Source organism: Heterocephalus glaber, unplaced genomic scaffold, assembly GCF_053883595.1.
Source record: "Heterocephalus glaber isolate CG9 unplaced genomic scaffold, H.glaber_assembly_v1.0 deba00001546, whole genome shotgun sequence".
Lineage (NCBI taxonomy): Eukaryota > Metazoa > Chordata > Mammalia > Rodentia > Bathyergidae > Heterocephalus > Heterocephalus glaber.
Genome location: NW_028258339.1, coordinates 1,369,139 through 1,379,934, shown reverse-complemented (window position 1 = coordinate 1,379,934; position 10,796 = coordinate 1,369,139).

The following is a 10,796-nucleotide window of genomic DNA, read 5'->3' as shown; positions in this document are numbered from 1 at the left end:
TGTGGGTGTTTGGTATCGTATTCCAGTGATGAGAAAGTGACTAAGACAGTTAAATATAACATGATTTTTCTGAGAAGCCCAAAGCATAAATACTTTAAAGCTCAAAAGAAAAAGTAGATGATAGGAAACAGGGAGATAGACTTTGTGGAGATGGGAATGGGATCTGGGCATGGGGGAAAATGGAGGTGAAGGGGAGAGCAGGGGAGAGGAAGAGGAAACAAAAAGATCAATATCCAATATGTATATGTTCTCCACAGTGCATATATTTACTATGCATCACAATCATAATTTTAAAAATCATATGCAGAATGATGTAAAATGAGTATCTCTCTTCCCTCATACTAACTTCTCATTTTCAGAGATGAAACACTCTTTTACATGCTTTCAAGAATTTTACATTCCTGCAAAATGTTTATATATGCATTTGTTTTTTTACAAATACACTTTTTATTTGTACTCTGTTGCATATTGTTTATTTTCAAAGTTTACATGTAGATTTAAAAATATTTTATTAGCATATGTTTGCAATACACAACAGTTATTGTTTTAGGGGGAATTGTACATATATATAACATATACTGGTCATTTTGATCCAGTTACCATCCCTCCCTTGTAGGAAATTGTAGAATTTAGTTACCTAGTTGTAAGAATTGATCACAAGAAGTTTGTTAACTGAGAAAATTAAGAAGTTGTTTCTGGGAAATTCCACAAGTCTGTTTGTTAAAAGAATGCCAGAAAATTTTAAGAGATGTTGTAAAAGTTTCACGGGAGAAAAACAGGTTTTCCTAGTTTTCTTATTTACCATTGTCCAGGTTCAGAGAACCAAGACCCAATGACTCTACAGGTGGTGAGAGAGATATGATTCACTATTTACATCTGTGATGTTTGCAGTGGGCTGGTGGGCTTGATTTCTGCTGAAGTCATCCTGCTTTCTTGATACATCTGATAAAGAAGAAGGCTGCGGTGTGCTCTTTGATGTACTGGATTGGTGAAAGGAAAGGGGGGACTTGTAAATTCACCTGTAGCTTTTATGAGTCACTTAAAGTCACTTGTCACCAGAGGTTAAAATCAAGACAATAGCCAAAATAACTAAGCTGCTTTCCTACATGTATAAAAACCTTACTTCTTTCCTTTGGAATTGTCGAACAGTGTCAGAGGAATAAACTTCTGTTCATTCCCCAGGCTGTCTCCTTTTCTTTCTTTAAAGGTCAGTGCTTTCTGGGGTCTCAGGTCTCCCTTTAGAGAGACCACCCACACCCCCTATCCTCTTCCCTCCCCTTGATCCCTTTCCCTGTCTCCAAAATGTATGTCTTTTGGGGGTATTTTATTGGGTTTTCATCAGGATTTCATCATTATGAGCTGTTGCTGATCATATTCTTTTTATCTCTACCTGGTGAATATCTACTTCTAGTCCAAAGGAATTTTACTATCACTTTTGGGATTATCTCAAGCAGCACAGAGGCATCCCAGAAAAGTTAAGATATAAGTACAGTGCGCTAGCCTATTGCTCAACTTCCTAGACTCCTGTGTTAATGAGATCTTTGGACTTGTGAGGTACATCATTAAGAAATAAGTGACAGATCTCAGTGACTTGTTGATCCTGAGGAGAAAAAAAGACCAAGACAGAACTGAATTTTGTGGCCTGCCTGGGTAATACTACTTTTAAATACATGGAACTCAGAAAAAGAAATGACTCTGAAGGGGTCAGTGATTGATTATCTTTGTCATATGAAGTTGAAGGTGTTGATATGATCTCAGTTTAAGGTGTTTCTGGTGTTCCTTTGAGAAATCAGGACTGAAAATATAATTGGTACCTGAAGCTGTGAAGGTATGCGGAACCACAGGTAAAGAGGGCTATGAGAAACAGGCTCAAGATGGAGTATCAAGATGACACCTTCATTTAAGATGAAAGTGGGTAAAAATATTGAATGCTACTGAGGGGTCATAGAGAGAGGAATGAGGACTGTACAGAATGGTTCACATGGGAGTTTAAAACAGTGGAAATGCAATCCAGATTGCAAGATATTGAGAAATGACAGACCTGGAAGTGGACGCATTAGTATGAGTGATGCATTTCCCTTTTCAAAATTTTTGTAATACTTGTTCAAACCTGAAATATACTTCTATTTGTTCATTGTCTGAATTCCACTGGAAAGTCAGCTCCACAAAGGCAGGGAAATTTGTCTGTTGTTTTCATAAATATATCCCCTATAATGAGCTCCCATAAGGTCACCACATATTTGCTTTATTATCTATCCATCATTTCATATTTGTATGCATTTATCAATCTAACTTATTATAGTAAAGCAATGTTCAGAGCATAGCATTTTACCTGTAAATATTTTATTGTGCCTAAAATTAATGAGAAATAATGCAAGGAGCCATTTCACATGTACTGTTTTTACTATTTTGATAAGCAAACAAGCTAACACAATTACTCTTTCATTGAAAAAGACAATATTTATATGATCAAAGTAACCATTATAAATATTAAGAAGAGGAGGTTGTTAAAGAATATAGATTGGCATTATGAAGGAATACCATGGTAGGGGTTTTTTTTTTGTAAATTTACTTTGTATTTAATGAAATCCAGTATACAGGCTGGAGAAGAATAATATAATTGTGTAAACAAACAAACATTGTTAAAATAGATGTATAGATTCATTTTATACTGTATCTTGAAACCTATGAAAGAAAGATTCCACCTTTGGTTAAAACAACCCAATTAATTAGAAATAAAAATTTATATATGCTTATTATTTGTTGAGCTAAAATTCACCCATAGTGAACTGCATAACTCACAACTATATAATTTGGTGAGTCTTGATGAGCATATAGAATATGCCACCACCTGAAGGTGTACATTTTTGTTCTTATTTTACTGAGATTCATGTAGTTGAAAACACATCTATTTAAAATGTACACTTTGGAAAAGAAAATGGCAGCATAAAATCAAGTAGCACATCACAGTTGTTCAAGGATCTGGACTCATGGCACACAGGAGGTTTCCAGGTCAGTGTGCCACAGCTCCCAGCACAGAGGAGGCTTCTGGATCAGCATGTCACAACTCCCAGCACAGAGCAGGCTTCCAGGTCAGCTTGCCACAGCTCACAGCTCAGAGGAGGCTTCTGGGTCAACATGCCACAGATCCCAGCACAGAAGAGGCTTCTGGGTCAATGTGCCACAGCCGCCAGTGCAGAGTAGGAGGCTTCCAGGCCAACCTACCACTGCTCCCAGAACAGGGGAGGTGAGCTGCGTGGGTGCCAGCAGCACCCTGCCCCCCATCTAAATGAAAAGACATGTAAACAGGCCTCAGAACCAGACTTCCAGATAACCTACAAAAACCCCAAAGGGAAATGAGATGGAACACTCTGATACTCAACAACCTGGACTCCCTGAACTAGCAACGAAAGAGGATCTGGAAACAATGGAATCAGAAATAATTTCTCACATAACAGCAAAGATTGTGCCCATAGTGCAAACCATGGTTAATAAATCTAGAGAGGACACAAATAAAAAAATAGAGGATCTGAGGAACACAAAGGAATCCCAAAATAAGAAACAAATGGAATACATAAAACAGATACAAACAGATTTCCAGGAAATTATAAACTCCATTGAAAGTCTACACAGCAGAATGAGCCAATGTGAGGACAGAATTTCAGATATAGAAGATAAGATTGCAATTAGTGAACAGGAAAAGGAAAATTTCTTTAAAATTGCAAGGGACCACGAGAAATCAATCCAGCAGCTGCTAGACAATGCAAAGAAGAATAACATAAGACTGATTGGAGTCAATGAAGAAACAGGAGAGAGTGCAGATGACATAAAAAAACCGTTCACAGAAATGATGGCAGAAAACTTCCCAAGCAGAGGAAAAGAACTAAACATACAGATAAGTGAGGCATATAGGACTCCAACTACCTTGAGCAAAAAAAATCTACACATAGTAATATAACAGTTAAGATTCCAGAAACACAACAGAAGAACAAAGTTCTACAAGAAGTTAGAGAAAAGAAACAAATCACATACAAAGGAAAGCCCATCAGAATCAAAGCAGACTTCTCAATGCAAACAATAAAGGCAAGAAGAGCTTGGAGTGATGTATTTGAAGGCCTAAAGGAAAACAACCTCCAACCCAGATTGATGTAACCTGCAAAATTATCTTTCAAAATTGATAGTGAAATAAGATACTTTCATGACAAAGATCACCTTAGGAACTTCATGAATACCAAACCAGAATTCCAAAAAATATTAGGCAATATCTTAGGAAAAGACAATGATGATCACAACCTCAGGAAGCCCAGCAGAATGAATCTGTCGGGCATGATAAGATATTAAATACAAAGGGGAGAATCCAAAAAAAGGAAAAAATTTATTACAACAATAAGTCAATACCTATAGTTATAACCATCAATCTTAATGGTCTCAACTCACCAGTCAAAAGAAATACACTAGCAGAATGGGTCAAGAAGCAAGATCCAACAATATGCTGCCGAAAAGAAACACACTTAATTCAAAAAGAAACTCATAGACTGAAAGTTAGAGGGTGGAAAACAATACTCCATGCAATGGGAACACACAAAAAAGCAGGAGTAGCAATCCTCTTTGCAGACCAAGTGGATTTCAAACCCATACTGCTTAAGAGAGACAAAGAAGGACACTACATTCTTGTAAAGGGACCAATCCAAGAGGGAGAGATGACAATCATATATATCTATGCACCAAACACTAGTGCACCCAACTATGTAAAACAAATACTAATGGACATAAAAAATCAAATAAGCACTAATACAATAGTAGTGGGGGACTTCAATACCCCATTGTCACAAATAGATAGATCAACTAGACAAAAAACAAGCAACGAAATACTAGAACTCAATCAAACTCTTGAACAACTGAACTTAACAGATGTTTACAGAGTCTTCCACCCCACAAAATCAGAATACACATTCTTTTCAGCTGCACACAGGTTGATCTCCAAAATAGACCACATTCTCGCTCATAGAAAATATTTAGGTAGGTGTAAAAGAAATGAAGTTATCCCGTGTATATTAACAGACTATAGTGCAAGGAAATTGAAGATCCATAGCAAAAGAAACCAAAAGAATTTCATAAAGGCATGGAAATTGAACAACACATTTCTTAATAACCAATGGGTCACAGAAGAAATTAGAGAAGAAATCAGGACAGTTCCTTCAATTAGATGACAATGCCAATATACCATATCAGAATCTATGGGACACAATGAAAGCTGTCTTACAAGGGAAATTCATAGCAGTGAATACTCACATTAGGAAAACAGAGCGAGCCCAATTAAACAACCTGATGCTGAACCTCAAGCTTCTAGAAAAAGAAGAGCAGGATGAACCCAAAGCCCATAGAAAGGAGGAAATTATAAAGATCAGGGCAGAAATCAATGCAATGGAGAATAAGAAAACAATACAAAAAATCAATGAAGCCAAGAGTTGGTTCTTCAAAAGGATAAACAAAATTGACAAACCCTTAGCCAACCTTATCAGAAAAAGGAAAGAAAAGGCCTAAATCTGTGCAATTAGGAATGAAAAGGATGAAATTACAATGGACCCAGCAGAAATCCAGAGGATCGTCAATACTTACTTCAGGAATTGATTCCTAGACACATATGAATTACCAAACTTGAATGAAGAAGACCTAAAAATTCTAAACAACCAAGTATCAATCAATGAAATTGAAACTGTAATTAAAACCTTACCACCTAAGAAAAGCCCGGGCCCTGATGGCTTCACTGGTGAATTCTACAAGATATTTAGAGAGGAACTACTGCCACTACTGTTGAAACTCTTCAGTGAAATTGAAAGGGAAGCAATACTCCTGAATTCATTCCTGGAAGCAAGCATCACCTCGATCCCCAAAGCAGAGAAAGACCCAACCGAGAAAGAAAACTATAGGCCAATCTTGCTAAGGAACACGGATGTAAAAATCCTTAATAAGATACTGGCAAATAGAATGCAGAAGATCATCAAGAAGATTCATCCCAGGGATGCAGGGATGGTTCAACGTATGCAAATCAATCAATGTAATACACTATATCAATAGAGCCAAGGACAAAAACCATATGATAATCTCAATAGATGCAGAGAAAGCATTTGACAAAATCCAACACATATTTATGATACAAGCCCTACAAAAAATTAGAATAGACGGTCTCTACCTCAATCTGATAAAAGCTGTCTATGAAGAACCAACAGCCAATATCATAGTAAATGGTCAAAAACTAAAATTGTTCACACTAAAATCAGGAACAAGACAATAATGTTCACTATCACCATTTCTGTTCAATATAGTTTTGGAAACATTAGCCATGGCAATTAGACAAGAGAAAGAAATAAAAGGAATAAAGATAGGAAATGAAGAAGTCAAATTGTCATTATTTGCAGATGACATGATACTCTATAAAGAAGACCTCAAGAACTCCACCAAAAGTCTTCTAGACTTAATAACCAAATTCAGTAAATAGCTGGATACAAGGTCAACACACAAAAATCAATAACTTTACTCTACACGAACAACAGACTCACTGAGAGATAAATAAAGCAAACAATTCCTTTTCACAATAGCATCCAAAAAGTGAAATACCTAGGTATCAACCCAGCAAAAGAAATCAAAGACTTCTCTGAAAAGTATAGCACTCTGTAAAGAGAGATTGAAGATGATATCAGAAAATGGAAAGACATCACTTGCTCCTGGATAGGAAGGATCAATATAGTGAAAATGGTCATACTTCCAAAATTGCTATATAGATTCAATGCAATCCCAATTGAAATCCCAGCAGCATACTTCATGGACCTTGAGAAAATAATCCAAAAATTCATTTGGAAAAGGAAGAGACCCAGAATAGCAAAAGCAATTCTAGGTAACAGAGACATGGCAGGGGGTATTACAACGCCCAACTTGAAACTCTACTAGAAAGCTACTGTGATAAAAACAGCATGGTACTGGCATAGAAACAGACCTGAGGACCAGTGGAACAGATTAGAAGATGCAAAAACAACTTCAGACACACTCAGCCATCTCATCTTCAACAAAGGAGCCAAACATCATCACTGGAGGAAAGATAGCTTCTTTAATAAATGTTGCTGGAAAAATTGTTTCAACTTTCCAAGGATTAAAATTAGACCTATATTTCTCACCATGCACTAAACTAAAATTGAAATGGCTTCAAGATCTAAATATTAAAACAGAAACGCTGAACCGGCTGGCATGGAGATAAGGTAGAATTCTTGAAGACATTGGGGTAGGAAAAGACTTTATGAACAAAACCTCAGTTGCCCGTGAACTAGTACAAACAATCAACAATTGAGATCTCTTTTTATTAAAAAGCTTCTGCACAGCAAGAGAAATCACCAACAGAGTGAAGAGACAACCCACAATGTGGGAAAAAATTTTCCAAAGCAGTCCCTCAGACAAAGGTCCATTATATTGAATATATGCAGAAATTTAAAAAAATTAGACCTCCCAAATTTAAAGACTCAATCCAAAAGTGGGCATCTGAAATAAACAGACATTTATCACACAAAGAAATAGAAATGTCAAGTGAACATAAGAAAAAATGTTCCACATCACTGGTCATTCGAGAGATGCAAATGAAAGCAATGCTGAGATTCCGCCTCACCCCAGAAAGAATGGCTGCTATCAAGAAATCAACCAATAACAAATGCCTGCAGGGCTGTGGGGAAAGAGGAACCCTGCTCCACTGCTGGTGGGAGTGTAGACTGGTGCAACCACCGTGGAAATCACTGTAGGTACCTCAAAGAAGTAGGACTGGACGTCCCATTTGACCCAGCTATTTCCCTGCTGGGTGTCTTACCCAACAAATTAAAAGAATAATATCACATGAATGTCATTATATTGTATACCTAAAATATATCAATGATTAGAATGAATAATTGATAATGCAAAATAGGAAGAAAAGGTCCAAAGGTGTAGGGGTACTGGGAGGGGCAGTGGAAAGAAAAGAAGGGAAAGGAAAAATGATGAGAAATGGAAAAAATGGAAATAAAGTCTTTGTAAATAGGGAAGGGTGGTGGAGGTGAAGGGAGGGCTAGGAATGGGGAAAAAATAAGAACCAAGACGCATTATGTAAAGGTACAATTCCCAATGAGAAATGTAATTGTGTTGTATCCCTACAATGTACCAATAAAAGAATTTAATAAAGTGCAAAAAACAAAAGAATCATATCACAGTGATATATGTGCACTCATGTTCATACCAGCACAGTTTGTAATAGCAAAAACTTGGAAACAGCCCAAATACCTATCAACTGGAGACTGGATAAAGAAAATGTGTTTTTTAAATAAAATGGAGTACTACTCAGGCATCAAAAATGATAAATTAGCAATATTTATTGGGAAATTGATGCACATTGTAGCGATACTCTTAATTGAAATAAAAAGGACACATGTGTGAGAAACTGAAAGTGTATGTAAGGACTAAAAGGTAATGTGAAATAGGAAGAAAATGGACATAGGGGAGGGGGAAGTGGGAGGGGTAGGGGAAAGGAAAGAAGGGAATGGAAATAACATGAGAAAATGAAAAAATGGAAACAAAGTCTTTGTAAATAGTGAAGGGAGGAGAGGTTGAAGGGAGGGCAGGGGAAGGGGGCAAAATAAGAACTAAGAGATTATGTAAAGGTACAAATTTCCAATGATGAGTGTCATTATATTGTATACCTAAAATGTACCAATAAAAGGATATATAGTTAAAAAAAAAAAAAAGATCTGGACTCATGACACCTGGAAAACAACTTCAACAACTTAGCAAAGAGAAAAGGAAGAAGAAATCCAAGAATTAGGAAAGAGCTGACATGAAAAGGAAAAATCAGGGAAAATGGAGAAACTAAATACAAAGCAGGACAAAGAAAGAAAGAAGCAGTCTAGAATGGTAACCCTGCCTCCTGGAAACGGGACCCATCTCCACAAACACAAGGTAAGCCTTGAGGGGGTCAGCAGCCCCAAGAAAAGCCCACAGTTACTATAAACTGAAAAAACAGTGTGTGGCTTTACTCTAGAAGTAATTCCTTCCATTTTTCCTTTTCTTATGTTTTTCTTTTTCCTTCCTTCTTACCCCCCACCCTCCTCCTAGTTCCCCTTTCCTTTTGAACAATTTCTTCCAGTTTCACATTATCTGTTTTATATTTTGGTCCTTATTTGCCCTTTCAGTTTCTCACACCAGAGAGACAGTGCAATATTTATACATGTGTGCCTGATTTATTTCACTGAAGAGTGTACTCTCAAGGCACATCCATTTAGCTATAAATGTCTCAAGTTCATCCTTCTTCATGGCTGAGTATTACTCCATTGTATTAAAAAACATATCTTTTTTAATCCATTCATTGGTTATAGGCTTTTGGGCTGTTTCCAAGGTTTAGCTATTACAAACTGTGTTGCTCTAAACATGTGTGCACATATATCATTGTGGTATGATGCTTTTAATTCTTTCCAGAAGATACCTAGAAGTGGAATACCTGGATCAAATGGGACCTCTAATCCTAGTTTTTTGAGGAAACTCCACAGTGATTTCCACCTTTTGTAAATGAGGAGGGGAAGAAGAATTGAGGGGAGAAAAGGGGCAGATTGGGGAAAAAAGAGAAATCAAGATAACAGGTGCAAATTCCCTATGATGAATGTGATCATTATGTATGTTTAAATTGTACCAATAAAATTAATAAACAATAACTCCTTTGGCATGACAAGATAGAGTTGTAGAAGAAATCCATTGCAGCCCCTACCATATTTGAGCATGATTAATCAGGAGCAATATGGGGAAGGAGTTAATTGTCTAAAACGGGCTATTCCAGGAATCAAAAGCCACAGGACAACTACACGTCACAATTTCTGGAGTCACCTTACCATAGTGACTGGGTGGGAGATGGCCACTAGAGACAGTCATAGAGAGTACGCAGGCTAGACATAGACCCTCTAAGAAATCTAAGGAACACTGAGCTCAGGCTTGAAATAATGTGGCAGTCTGCCCTCTGTGTGAGGGGCAAGGCTGACTGCATGTTGTTTTTTTAGGGAGAAGGGTCTGAAGGTGCTGGTATTAAGTCCGATGGACTACTTGTCCCCTTGTTCCACTGCCTACATCCAGTACAGAGCTCAGTAATCTGTTGGCTTTCCTCTTCTGCCCACACAATCAGGACTGTGCTTCAGACTGGATGGTTGTCACAGCCTGGACCACATGACAAATCCACAGGCTATAAAGGTATCAAGAGAAAGTTTACAGGAGATGGGAATAGGAAGCAGCTGGAGTGAATACAGCCCCAGTGCAGACACCATTGCCCTACCACGCTAGCAGGAAAGATTGGACAGAAATCTTCATTCACATACAAAAAAGTGAATGTGGAAACAAAATAGGACTTAGTAGTGACTCACTAACCCTCCCCAATATCTTGTGGATTCCAGTACTGCAGGAACTGGAAAAAAAATCACTTTTGCAGAAACATGGAGGAAGTTTTTAGATTCATTTATTTTTTTCTTTGTTGATTTTGGGGGTCTTTATTTTTCTCTTTTTCCTTTCTTTCACTCATTGTTTTAGTCTTTATTCTACTTTTTCTTGTTTGTTATTTTTCTATTACTAATTTGATCTAATTCTATTCATTTTCTTTTATTTTCACCTCTCCTCTTCCTTTTCTTTATTTTTACTTTTATTTCCTTCTTCCCTGACCCCTCCATTTTAGAAGCACTACTACTAAGATTTGTTTATTTTTAGATATTTAGTTGAATCTATGCTAGTAATTTTGAATTTTTTGATTGATA